Consider the following 10,914-nt stretch of genomic DNA (forward strand, 5'->3'; position numbering starts at 1 on the left):
CTCTGCAGCATAATGGTTGCTCCCCCATCGCTGAAACCAAAAATAGCCCCTCTGGACTCGTTTCAAAAGTGTGCTATTCTGGTGCACAATACCCAAGTGGCCCTGGATTCACAGTCTTTTGCCATTTACTCTATACTATAATGGAATCTTTCGGATATTGTAAAAGCCATTATTGTTACAGCAGATACCACTGTTTCTTCTGGCAGACTTCCCTTATCAACTGCAGAACCAACTCTTCGGTAGGTTTTATGATGCTAGAAATTACTTGCATCCGTAATAGAGCTGTAATAAGGAGGTTCCATGCCATCAGCACTGAGCAGAGATTTTATTTATTTGTTTATTTATTGTTCTATTTGTGACACACCTTTCCTCCAAGGAGCTCAATGTGGTAGACACAGGATTCTCTCTCTCTCTCTCTCTCTCTCTCTCTCTCTCTCCTTCCCTTCCCTTCCCTTCCCTTCCCTTCCCAGCTCCATCCTCACAGCAACCATGTGAGGTAGGTTAGCCTAAGAGACTGTGACTGGCCCAAAGATACCCATGAGCTCCACAGTGGAGTGGGGATTTAAACCCCAGCCTAACACTCTAACCACTACACCACATTTTTAACAGTGAAATCCTATGCAGAAGTGAGTTTACTCTCCCAGCTTAGTGTATGTATAGGATTGCAGCCTAAAACACATTAAGAAGGAAATGCATTTTGGTCAACATACTCCCATCTAGTGACAAACAACAAAAGCATAATCTTGAATTTTGACCCAGTCAGAGAGACATTGGATATAAGTTATAAGCACTTGCTTGGTAAGAAAAATGACACGTGAATACCTCAATTGTCATATAACCTAAGCAGGTGTTATGCGACCCTGTTTGCTGAGCTGTAACACAGCAGAACTGTAAGTTCCCTCAGCAAGCAGATTTGCAAGCAGTTGGGAGGGTTTAACTTTTCAGTGTTCACCACTTGCATGCAAAGGCCCCACAGCATCCGCCGACCCCATCCACAGAATAATAACCAGATATAACACAATGTATTGGGATCAAACAAGGCCACAACTTTATTGGTTACAGACATCAGAGGTATAGGCATTGGGTACCGCCATTGATTTCCGGCCTACCTGCTAGAAGTAAACTCTGGGTCACCCCCTGTGGGATCACCAACTTCAGGAATGCTGTGGCCCTAGACCCTGCCTGGGCATTTGGACAGAAGCAACTCCTCTCAGATCCCTTTAACGGGATACCTGTTCCTCCCCTCCAGCCAAGACTAAGGCTTGCCCAATGCCTAAACTGCCAAAGTTGTGACAATTGCGATGAGGTAGGTGAAACCATGAGGCGTGAGTCAATTTGCCTAGTGGGGAAATTCCTGCCCGGCCCCGAATACGGCCCCTTGTTCACAGCAAGGTCATGCAAAAGAATCAAAGGCAGAGTAAATAGAGAGCCCTTCCAGAGGGAGGTGCCTGCTTTCCAGGCCTGCCCGTCATTGGTCAGTTTGTGGGCAGGCATGGATCCAAAGCCTGTTTAATAATAATAATAATAATAATAATAATAATAATAATAAATAATTTATACCCCGCCCATCTGGCTGGGCCTCCCCAGCCACTCTGGGCAGCTACTAGGTAAAGGTACCCCTGCCCGTACGGGCCAGTCTTGACAGACTCTGGGGTTGTGCGCCCATCGCACTTAAGAGGCCAGGGGCCAGCGCTGTCCGGAGACACTTCCGGTCTGGCGAGCCAGCGCAGCACACGGAAACGCTGTTTACCTTCCCACCAGTAAGCGGTCCCTATTTATCTACTTGCACCTGGGGGTGCTTTCGAACTGCTAGGTTGGCAGGCGCTGGGACCGAGCAACGGGAGCGCACCCCGCCGCGGGGATTCGAACCGCCGACCTTTCGATCGGCAAGCCCTAGGCGCTGAGGCTTTTACCCACAGCGCCACCGCGTCCCTGGGCAGCTACTAACAGAATATTAAAAACAGGATAAAGCATCAAACATTAAAAGCTTTCCTAAACAGGGCTTCCTTCAGATGTCTTCTAAAAGTCTGGTAGTTTTTCTCTTTGACATCTGATGGGATGGCGTTCCACAGGGTGGGCGCCACTATCGAGAAGGCCCTCTGCCTGGTTCCCTGTAACTTGGCTTCTCGCAGCGAGGGAACTGCCAGAAGGCCCTTGGCACTGGACCTCAGTGTCCGGGCAGAACGATGGGGGTGGTGACTCTCCTTCAGGTATAAGTGAAATGACACGTGAATACCAAATGGTCCCCCCGCCTCCCCACAGAATCAGAAACCTCCAGGGTAGGGCTAAGAGGCCAAGATGACATCTTCCCCACCCTGATATTCTTCATACTTCTACGCTGATGTGTAGAAGCATTGCTGTCTCCAACACACAGCAGAGATGCATGTTTTACCAACATCTCACTGATGCTGCCCATTCCCTAGCATGCACAGCCTGAAGTGACGACCTCGCTCACTCTCCGTAATGGTAGGGCCGGCCCTGGAGACAGCCACAACTCCTAATGGTTCAGTCAGCAGATCTGGGCTTGATATTTGATGGCTTCAACTTGACAACAAAGAAAATGTCGCCTTGCGTGTGCTAGATAGACATCTTTTGCTAATGGACTACTAATATTTGCCGAAACGAATGAACTTCACTTCAGGCTAGCTGGTTAATTTGTATTTTGCAAATTCAGGCCCTTTCCCTAATTCCTGCTTCTGTAGATATGTCTGGTGTAACATTTCTGGATAAGCCAGGTTTTTAAATGTTTGTTTCTATTTGCCGTTGTTGTGGGGAGGGGGAGGTTGTTTGTTTGTTTGTTTTACTGTTTATGGTAAGCTGAAGAGAGTAAAGCTTTCCCCCAACCAGATGGCTACATAAATCAGCATTACAGGAAAATGGCTGAAGTTTCCTGATTAGGTTTATATTCTGGCAATGAAGTTCCCATATCAATTCAGCAATTACAGGAAACACTGGAAATTGTACGCAGAATGGTTGCTAGCAGGCAGGCAGGCACGCACACACGCATACAAAAACCATTGCTTCTGAATAGCCCAGAAACCTCAGAAGGAATGGATGAGAAGGAAATAGAGATATGGATGGAAGGCGAGGGATTAGCTGCAGCTTAATGAGCAGCCAGTTTTCACTCATGGGGTGCCAGTTGCTGAACACTGGTTTTCATCTGCAATCCAATGAGCATGGCTGACTCATTTGTGACTTTGTTCTCTGTGCTTCCAGTTAAGAATTCCTTACATGACTCTGGCCATTGTGCGCACCTATCTGAGAAGGCAGAGTCTCGCCAAGGTTGCAGGTTTGATCCCCATATGGGAAAGCCCCATATTCTTGCATTGCGAGGGGTTGGATGAGAAGATCCTCAGGATCCATTCCAACTCTATGATTCTATGAGAATTTGAAGGGCTCTCCAGGAAAAGGAAAAGCTTGCTTGATAACTTGAAGGACAGGTCTCCATGGGATCCCTTGGCAAAATCAACAGGGATATACAGGTGTCAGGAGCCCAGGTTCCCAGCTTGATAACACAGTAAGCGTAGCTAATTAAAAATGAGGATTTATTGCAAACAACCTGATAACTCCGGAGAGCTCTATCGCAGCCACTGGCATTATCATTCAAGATGACCCTTCTGAAGACTGCTTCCTGTATCTACAGAATATATTAAACTTTCTTTCACACCTTGTTTGGCTTCCTGTCTAGCAGCCCTCCCATTCACTGACTCTGGGGACTTATTGGATCATCTTCCTCCTCTTCCTTTTCCGAGAAGACTCTCTGTGTGTCTATTCGTGCCTATCTGAGCTTCCAGAGAGCTTTGACTTTGTTCGAGCCTGCTCTCAGCTACAGACTTATCAGCATGCCTGGCAAAGTCAAGAAGAGCCGAATTCTGCAGCTGCCGGCTCTCCCCTGCCTGACTAGCATTAAAACCTCCCTGTTCCTGGCTGCTTTCAGCAGTTGGCTGCAAACATTTGCTTGGAGCTGGCTCATTCCTGACAACAGGTAAGTGGATAGTATGTCTACAAAAATAGTTGAAGAATCTCTTGAAGAAAACAAGGAAAGCTCAAACAGTGAGCTCTTTTAGAACAAACAGCACTGAAATCAGGACCAAGGTGAGTCCAAGAGGAGAGCAGCCCTATTTCAACAGACTGACCCAGTTCTCCATCACCATTCCTGATCTACCATTTTAACCCACTGTCACTGCTCTGCCTTGGTAGCCATGACTGTGACATTCCAGTGATGCAAGACTGACCCATCTAAATTAGGAATTGCATTACCAAGGGAAGGATTTCAAAGAGGCACTTTGATTATTTCCATGGCTGTTAAAAAGCCGATAGCGAATTTATATGCCCAGATCAACGTTGCACTTTTGAAGGCTGTCTCATTTTATGCACTTTACAGTCAAGAGATAAGCTTTCTTCCCCCATCCAAATTTTATGACTACCTGAACAAATACAATCATGTGTGGCACCCATACAATTATGGGATTCCCTTGGAACAGAGCACAACGACATTTTGACATATGGCTCATGGCTCATGTGGCATTTGGTTTACTCTTCCCAGTGGAATTAGAAGTCACACAAGTACCGCTGAGCAGTTTTGAAGGAGATCAAGCAGAAAACACTCATCTGCAATGACAAGGATGGAGGCAAAAGAGAGTGTGCATTTCTAAAAGAATTGAAACAAAGGACAGGCTATATGCATTTTGCAAGAAATGTACCACATGGCTCTTATATGTACTTACTTCACTTTAAAGAACTGTATAAGATATTCTTTTCCAGTTGCGCCATATCAGCACATTAAGAATGCAATGTTTAAGAGAAAGGGGCTACATAAAATCATAATAATAAAACTCAGGGGATATGCACATATTATACCATTGTCATTCTGTGTAAAAAAAAAAAATTACTGGGAAGCATAATGTGGTTTCTGGGTAATAATTGCTATTGTGCTTTAAGAGTTCTTTTTATTGATCGCATTACTGCCTTTCCAAAATTATTTGTTTTGCATTTGTAAACAAATGTCTACTCATTGGAACATCACATCTGAAATGATTTTTGCTCAGTTATCTGTTTCTTGTTACCTGGGGAGTTTTCTAAATTATTTGTATGGCCTCTTTTATCAGTGGAAGGATTGTATAGGCAGCAAACCCTACTGTTTAATTTGGCTCTGTGATACATAAGAACACTGATATCATTCTCAACTTGCAATTTTACCAGCTACAAGGGGTTAAAAATATTTATGTAGGCCTCCTCTGATACTGAATTGTCTCAGAAATAAAACATAACTATTACAAGCATGGTGGAACTTGCATATACACAAGGGATGAGGTTCACAGTTGTTGTTTTCCACCTGGTGTCCTTGTGTAAACTTGGTTCATTTTGGTCCATGACTTGTTAAATGCATGTCTCCTGCTCTTGTGAAAACGGTGCCCTTGGCTTCAGTTCTCCAGGCTGTGGTGCAAGTGCACAATGGATATTGCTATTTGCACTTCCACTACTGTTAATCATTGCCCATTCCCCCAGGTGTATTCTTATTATTATTTCATAGACTCTTAGAGTTGTAGAACTGGATGGAAGACCAAAAAGTTCCAACCACCTGCAATGCAGGAATCACAGCTAAAGAACCATGGACTGATGGCAATCCAACCTGTGTTTATAAACCTTCAATGAAGGAGAGTCCGTCACCTTCCAAAGAAGGCTGCTCCACTATCCAACAGCACCCTACCCTATTATGCACAGAGACCTGCGATGGAAGACCCTACAACTCCCATAAGCCCCATTGTCAGGAATGATGGGAGCTGAAGTCCAACAGTGTCTTAAGGACCACTATTCCCCAGTTTTCATAGATGCACACCAAAACAATGTACTTTTGGTCCCTTCCCCGCTGGCTTTGAAATGGGGCCTTAAAATCCCATTCTTCCTGATCTGCTTTTAATTAAGATGCTGAACTTTTTAATGTTTTATATTGCTGCTGGTTTTAAACTCTCGGTTTTAAATTGCTCTCGATAGCGTTTTAAATTAATACGAGCATGGGGCTGGCTTTTGCAATGCTTTATCTGCCATTTTAACTTTTATTATAATACATTTTGCCCTTTTTATGGAAGCTATCTTGAGAGGGCTCTGTTCTAAAAGGGTAAGCTGCAAAACTTTTGCATTTTTTTTTAAAATAAACATCAGTAAATTAAACCAGGCACCTGGTTTTAGACAGCTTCCCATGCTACATTGACAAAGGGCTGCACAAGAAGAACAAAGTCACCCCAATCTGGACAATAACGAGGAAAAAGCTTTTTGCAGATGGATCAGTGATGCCATGTGTGTGCAAGCCTTTGGGGAGGATAATATCTTAAGGAGCAATTTTATGCACAAGAAGCTGGTGTAAAGCAAGCCAGGGTAAGTTCATACAGCAAAAAATTATACCAGACGCAATACCCATTCTACAGCAGGGCTGCTGCTGCTCTGCCTAAGCCTAGCAGAGTGGAAAGAAGCCATTAAAATAGTGTTCTACACTGAGTTGCCAGGTCACATGACTGAGAACAAAAAGCTTAGGATCTAGCCTAAGTCCCACCCTTTTCTGATTCTGCCATGCCTCCCCAGGACACCCTTGGGGACGCGGGGGACGCTGTGGGTAAAAGCCTCAGCTCCTAGGGCTTGCCGATCGAAAGGTCGGCGGTTCGAATCCCCGCAGCGGGGTGCACTCCTGTTGTTCAGTCCCAGCGCCTGCCAACCTAGCAGCTCGAAAGTACTCCCGGGTGCAAGTAGATAAATAGGGACCGCTTACTAGCGGGAAGGTAAACGGCGTTTCCGTGTGCGGCTCTGGCTCGCCAGAGCAGCGATGTCACGCTGGCCACGTGACCCGGAAGTGTCTCCGGACAGCGCTGGCCCCCAGCCTCTTGAGTGAGATGGGCGCACAACCCCAGAGTCTGGCAAGACTGGCCCGTACGGGCAGGGGTACCTTTACCTTTACCTTTATACCAGCCTTGGCTAAGGCAGCTGAACCCTGGCTCAACCAGGATGAACAAAATATGTATCTTCAGCTGGGACTTAATGCCAGCTGAGCCAGAGATCCAAGGCATCCTAAGCTACTCATCCTGGCAGAACTTGCCATAGCATTGTTCCCTAATTCAGCAAACCCAAAATGTACGCAAAACTCTATATTATAGCTTCAGAACTATGACTCTGCATGCATTCATGTGTCTAAGCAGCCTTGTACCACTGCCAAAATTCTCTTCCATGAGATATTGGAGTTCTGATAAATACACCCCATTTTCAATTTCTCAGTGGAAACAAGGGGTGGTATTCAATTAACGTGTCCAATCGGTGCAAAGATTTTAGCTTGCACAATGGAATTTCCCAATCCCTTTCTTCTTCCCATGCCCCACACCCAAAATCTGCTCCAGAGGGTTGAGGAAAACACCAGAACAAATTTAGAAGTAGGATGGGAGGGAAATTTCATTGTGCAAGCAGAAATTATTGCACTGATGGAACACACTATACTGGATCCAAGCAAAGTGTAATAGAATTCAGCGTTCCCCGACAAAATAAATGCTTCAGGTAGCTTTCACCATTCAGATATTGCTAGATTACAATTCCAACAGCCCTAGATGGTGGGAGTTGTATTCCATAATATTTGAAAGGCACTTATTTGGCAAAGACTGGTTTTAGGAAGCCTACAATCCCTCTCTTGTGCTCTGAGCACACAGGAGAAGGCTACTAGTAAATAAATTATTCTGTGTGCACAATGAGCTAGTGATCTTCCTCATGGATATTCACCTTTTGAGTCTGTTAAACACACCCACCTGTGCTGCTTCTTCCTCTCTCTGCCCTCAATTAATCACATGTTTGATTCCACCCAACCAGGGATGACACACTTTGTGGAATCATTTGACAACATGATGTAATCAACCAGCTTTGGTTATCTGATGACTTCACTGATGGCAAGCAAGGGTAACTGATGGTGAGGAAGAGATTAATTTTTGCAGAATTGCTAGAAAAAGAAAAAGAAACTAAAAACTGAAGTTGTTCAACACCACTAGAAATGTCCTAAAAGTATTTGTGGGTACTTTCAGTTCAGCTCTGATTTAAATAACCAAGCAATCTGAGTTACAGATAGGTAGCCGTGTTGGTCTGCCATAGTCAAAACAAAAAAAATTCCTTCCAGTAGCACCTTAAAGACCAACTAAGTTAGTTCTTGGTATGAGCTTTCATGTGCATGCACACTTCTTCAGATACACTGAAACAGAAGTTGCCAGATCCTTCTATATAGTGAGAAGGTGGGGAGGGGTATTACTCAGAAGGGTGGTGGGAATGGGTGATTGGCAGATAGCTGTGGTGAGCCTGTTGACGACTCTTAACGACTGCAAATTTTTTTTGTTCAAGCAATCTGAATTAGCAAAGTTTGGCTGCTATAATCCCACTTTGTACAGTTCTTTATACAATCACATCTATATCGCCAGAGTAAGAGTGTTGCTCGCATCCAGCAATGTCGTGTAGTGATCAGAGCTTATGTAAATTAACTCTAGCTAAGATCCATGCATGTTGGGCTCAGTTCTGGGCCTCACATTATCTGAAGTGCAGTCACAAACTGGAGCAAGATCTGAGGCCCACTGCATAACCAATTAGGCGCCTGGTATGACTGATGCATGAGGAGCGATTAAAAAGTGTTAAATATTCACAGCTTGGCTCTGAAATTACTAAAGGAGAGACGACAACAATGTATAAATATTAGGCAGATCTAAACACCAAGGAAAATGGGAAATGTTAATACAAGAGGATCTGTTTGTTGATAATACAGAAGGAAGAAAGAACACTGTTGGTGGGGAGGGTGAACTATCCCTGGTGAGATTTCTTGAAAATGCTCCTCATAGGCCTAAGTGCAGCCAGCAATGTTTGAAATGCTGAAGGGACGCCTGCCAAATTGCTAGGGAGAGGTCTGTGCTATGCAGCTTGATCGTACAAGATGGGCCTTGATGGAGCAACAATCAAACAAGTCTTTGCAATTCTGTGGACAGATTTCCATGGAATGTGTACAAATGGCACACCTGTGTGTATACTTGAACGCATTAATCACAGTATACTTCACATTGAAAAGAACAACAAAAAAAGATGGATGGAATGTTAGACCATGCTGGTAACATACCCTCCAACAATCCTCAGATAATAATAGGGACATTTCTCACTCCTCCCCCAACTTACCCTTTTCAACCCTCCTCATTTTTGACTCCCCCGCTGCCCCACAGAGCATTTCCTCCACCACTACGCAAAAGGGGACACAGCACACATGCCCTCCACCATCTTGAAAAAACCCCAATTTTATTTTATTCTTTGGTAGATTTAGAAAAAGAAAAACACGCACCAATAAATAAATTTTAGAAAGGGGCAAGACACCCAAAGCATTTTTTAAAAAATAAGTAAATCAAGACTCATTGCACTCTGTTCCACTCCCCTTTTCTTCCCATCCTGGGTGGCCCCGCCCTCTGCCTGCTCCTCAGAGCCAGCGTGTTACATGAGACTGGCCTCTCCTCGTCTTCCTCACCCACCCTCCAGTAGCCACTGTGAGCTGCCCAAGGGAGGAGGCTGGCAGCGGCAGCCATAGGGAGGCCATGGAAAGGCAACAGAGAGGCAGCAAGATGCTCCCTCGCAGCCACCACTGCTTCCACTGCCACCACTCAGGACAAGCGGCAGCTCATTCTCCTCCCTGAGCTTGGTGGTGGTGGCACTGACAAAGAAAAGAGGGACATTCTGGGATCAAATCAGAAACTGGGATGGCTTTGTAATTCCTGCAAAAGAGGGGCACTTGGAGCACATGCAGGAACTGCAACAACAACAACATAGGGTCTCCTCACAACTCTCAGCTCCCTTAACAAACTGCAGCTCCCAAAATTCATTGGGGGAAGCTGTGACTGTTTAGAGTGGTATGATCATACTTTAAATGTGTGGTATGAATGCAGCCTAAACTAAATGCAGTTTATCAACTATGTATTGTGGGCAGCTGGGTGACCATCAACCACCCTGTGTTTGGTGTTCCAGGTCACCTACAAAAGCCTGAGGTTACTCAAGTCATGATAGGTTGCATGGCTGTTGGGTTCTGTTCAGAGTGGCGGGTCACAATTTGTGCAGGCCTTGTCTAGACTTAAGCACTTTTATTGGGAATGATTTGCAGTCTTCTTTTGTACACCATGTTGCTCTGGCAGAAAAAGGCTAGCTCAGTCATCATCACAGCTCATCATTGTAAATTGCGTCTAGGTAAACACTAGCATCTGCTTCCCAGGCAAACAGAATTTGTCATCATAGGAAGCATCAGAATGTACTGATCGGGCAAAAAGATCTCGCATTCATGAGAGACACACAGTAGCAAGAACCAGCTTCTTCCATGTGCAAACCTGAATAACAGGATTCGGTTGATATTGGTTAAATACTAGGGTTGAATTGGACCAATCTGAGGGACCTGAACCTTGCTCAAATCAAACAGATTCTTTTTATATATATATAATGCTTTTTATTAAGTTTTCATTTTAAATACCTCCACACCAACAAACAAAAACATCAAGTCTTTTTACATATATCCTACTTTATGCTCCGTAGAGCCATTGACTTCCCTCCTTCCCTTCCGCAGGTTTTCTTATTCCAATCTTTAATTCACAGTTTCATTAGTAAAAGACTAAACCATGACATAAGATTTATTTCAGTCCTGCTAACGTCTTCAAATTTCTACAGTTCTCACTTATGTAAACCATAAATTTACTCCATTCTTTTTGGTACTTTGCCTCCTCCTGACTGCGAATTCTATGTGTCAGTTTTGCTAGTTCTGCATACTCGACCAACTTTGTCTGCCACTCCTTTACAGTCGGTATCTCCTGTGTTTTCCACTTTGGGGCTATCAGAACTCTAGCTGCTTTCGTAGCATACAAATATAGTCTTTGGTCCATATTC

Source organism: Podarcis muralis, chromosome 4 (genome assembly GCF_964188315.1).
Source record: "Podarcis muralis chromosome 4, rPodMur119.hap1.1, whole genome shotgun sequence".
Taxonomy (NCBI): domain Eukaryota; kingdom Metazoa; phylum Chordata; class Lepidosauria; order Squamata; family Lacertidae; genus Podarcis; species Podarcis muralis.